We start from the raw sequence: 3,750 nt of genomic DNA, 5'->3' as shown, positions 1-3,750 counted from the left end.
CACTCTGTTAGCCAAACAAAAAAAAACAGGTATTTGAAAACTTAATTTGTATGGTTTCAAATCCAAATCTTTACAATGATTTTGATTCAGCAACACATAAAATCCAGTCTTCTTTCAATATACAACATTTGGACAATTTAATTTTCAAAAGAACTTAATGGTTAGCCATATTTCATCACTTAGACTCACTCATTCACTTTTGGACTTGAGATCAGCTATGCTGAGTAAATTACTGTAACTTCAGTTTTGTCCCTATTTTGGTCCAGTTCTGATCAATTCCCAGATTTCCACTGGGAACGAGACAGCTGTGTAAGCCACCTAGTCTCTCTAAACATCTCCTAAGAACTCTGATAAATGTAATTCTTTTCCACTGAAAGCCAACTGTTACCTTTCCAATTAGTATTTGCCGATCTTGTCAGTTCCAATTAGTATTTGCCGATCTTGTCAGTGTGTATGTAATACAGGTGAACTCTGAAGTTGGGCACTTCTCTGTTCAGAGTATCCTACTAGAAGCAGAGCACCTGCCCTGCAAACCAAGCAAAGAACTAGGACTGAAAAAAAATTAATGCCCAAGGACTGCTATAGTTTAAAGTACATTCTGCACACCCAGCACACCAGGTGACACACAGCTTTGCCCATTCCCTTCTCTGGGTATTTTTGAAGTTGTTGTGAGTGAACCCAAAGGCAAGATCCTGTGTGATTCCAAGCCAGCTGTGTCACTGTAGAGTTAGATGATTGTTTCTAATCCCAGGATTCTAGGACACCACTTCTTGTTCAAGCTCATTCTTGTTATTCCCAGCCTACCAGTTCCAGACTTCTTAACCCATTCATCAGGACCACCCTTTCCCCTGCCTATGCCTGTGGGCACTTTCCTAGTTTATACCTTTTGCAGGAAACACGGAAGGGAGGGAGGTTTAGCTAAAGAATTTGATATGTCTGAACACAGATTTCGTTATGGGAAAAGACAGGGTGACCTGTGATAAATAAGCCAGTTATCGAGTTCTGTATCAATCCAGTTCATTTCATTATATAGAAATTAGTCTCCACTGAAGTGTATGTTGCTTCAGCAAACTGCATAGGAGGAGAAATAAAGATTACTGCTCTTTCACAGATTCCCCACTTATGATAGACAGTGTTTAGAAACAGCTTTAAAACCTGCTTACACTCTAGTTTAGCAGGTTCTCTACTCATACGAGTCCATTTCAGCATTGCATTCTATTGAACAACGTAATTCTTGAACTGGCAATAAAATTGCCTAGTACAATTTTTTTGTCTTCTATTTTTGAAGACCATAAATCCCATCAGTTGAGCCATGTCTGTCATCAGTTTTGTCTAAAGGGAAGAAAGAAGTTTCTGACCCAAATCAGTGCTGACAATGATAAGACAATATCTACCTTAGTACACGGAGCCGATTCCACACTTAACAACCCATTCTGGTACTTCAGGAATTGTGACAGATGTGAAGTAGTTGACATTTATTTTTAAATTAATTGAGAGAGTCTCCTTATTCTTAATTCAGCTCTGGAATAGTACATAAACTGCCAAAGTCTGTTGGGTTTTTTGGTACTGTTCTTCCAATTCCTTGTGGTCTATGACAAAGTGATACTCTTTCAGGGCACTCTATACCAGATGGGTCAAATCTCTGTGTTGAGACTTCTTCACTGCTTATTGTAAAGGTCACTCCAGGCAATAAGCCTGGCTAAGAATGTACAAAAGGTTGTGTTGACTCCAGCTTCATCTTTTGCATTACTGTATATCTGGTGTCAGTAGCTCAGGCTACAAACACCAGATACTGGGTGGGAACTGACAGGCTACAGTTGTCCCTGAGTGTCAGTGTTTCCCCACTCACATTCCTCTCTGCAAAGGGGATAAAGTGGGACTACACTGCCCTAAACCACCTTAGCCAACTGATACTAATTGACAGACCAAGGCCCAAATCAATTTGACATACTATACATTACTTTGTTCTATTGATAACTCATTCCTATGTCCCTCTCTCTCCCTCCTTTGCTGCTTTGCTATTTTTCCCTGTTGGTGAATATGACTGTCAGAATCAGGACTGCAGAGGGACACCCAGGCCACTGCACGCACCTCTGCCTGGTGTCTCTCTGTGAAACCACCCAAGAACAACTAGATCTTCCCTGGAGAGGGATCATTACAGCATTTTTATGAATTGTGGTTGTCACACTTCACTACACCATAAAGCAATCCTGCTTTCATGCCAGAAGCCAAAAGCTAGATGCCAGGGGTCTTGCAAATTAATGTACTCTTTCCAAACTTCCCTCACTAGGTAAACAAGGTAAAAATACATGCATGTCCTTACATTGCTGGGTTTGTTTCTACCTCAGGAAGTAATTTTTCCTGGTTTAAACTTTTTGTGGTTTTCCTGAAACGTGATTCACGTGGACTGAAACATCTGATGAAAAATAGATGCTGATGCAAGACTTGTAATTTATTTGGGCAACACCATATCTTAACATTTACTTCAGCCTCACCCAGAGAAGCTTGAAAAGTCCCAGCAAAGGAACTTTGTTCAGACTCTATCTACTCATTACATTTCCCATCACAGGCTTTGGTATGCAGTTACAGACTGAGTGGATTGAACACAAGCTGAAAGTTATCTTCAAGCATAGAATGCTCCTTTGATTCCTTGTCTGCCTGCATGTGCAAAGATTTGGACAACCACATAAAAACTAGTCTCAGGTTATTTTAACTGGTATCTAATTATATTTTTAAAGGAAGCCTTAAAATTATTTTTAAAACTTAGTATTTTTTTTTCTTTTAACAGTGATTCTGGATGTGATTTTCTTGTTTATAAAGAAGATCCAGACAGCAACAAAATAACCACTATAGCATTTACACCAGAAATATTCAGTGCTGCAGACACTTCTAAAAAAATTAATTAAAAAAAATCCCACATTTAAAAGCTGTCACACTATATATGCCTTTTGTGTTACATTAAAAAAAGTTTGGTTTCTGTACAGATATGCTGAACTATAGCAGAATTGCATCCCTTTACTGACAATAACATTACCCTGAGAGCGATTCTTAATAGGAATGAGTCTGTTCACTCCAGATTTAGGCATTATGTTAGCATTTGAGAGATGACTTTGGGCAATTTTTTTTTGCCGCAGCAAGCACCTGATGAACTTTAGTCAGGTGAATAAGGGATTAACAAACATCAACCTTGACATCCCATCAGCTGACAGGGATATTAGAAGAAACTAACCACTCCCTGACATTTTAAAGTTTGCCATTTACAAGGCACTCGATCTGAGAGTTCACTCACTGACAGTGAGAATTAAAGAGTAAACTGCCGGCTTGAGTAGTATAACCAACTGATCCCTGTGTTAGCCTCACAATATGCTTAACAGGATTTCCATCTTCTAGTTCCCCCCCCAATCTAATCGGATACACAGTACTGGGATAACACAATTCTGGGGTGACTGCTTGCCAACAGTCAGAAGTATACCCTTTTGAAAAAACAGCATGAGTATATAACACAATGTGTGAGAACTAGGCAATTGCTAACCTTCTCTCCTATTTCTTGTTGGAACAGGAAGATTTTTAGTGAAGGCATCAAGCATCTTAAAAGCTAACAACAGCTTAGCAGGTTAAATGTGAAATAGGTTTAATCAGATCAGTGTAGTGCTCTTCTTGTAATTATGTTTTTACAGGGGGATGGTATTGGAGAAGAGCTTGTGATGTCAGAGTGGGAAGGGCTTAGAAGCAGGGATGGGGGCTAATCAA

This window comes from Neopsephotus bourkii, unplaced genomic scaffold, assembly GCF_033783945.1.
Source record: "Neopsephotus bourkii isolate Nb327-2 ecotype Australia unplaced genomic scaffold, CSIRO-AGI_Nbou_v1 NB_1654, whole genome shotgun sequence".
NCBI lineage: Eukaryota > Metazoa > Chordata > Aves > Psittaciformes > Psittacidae > Neopsephotus > Neopsephotus bourkii.
Note: the sequence above shows the minus strand (reverse complement) of the source record.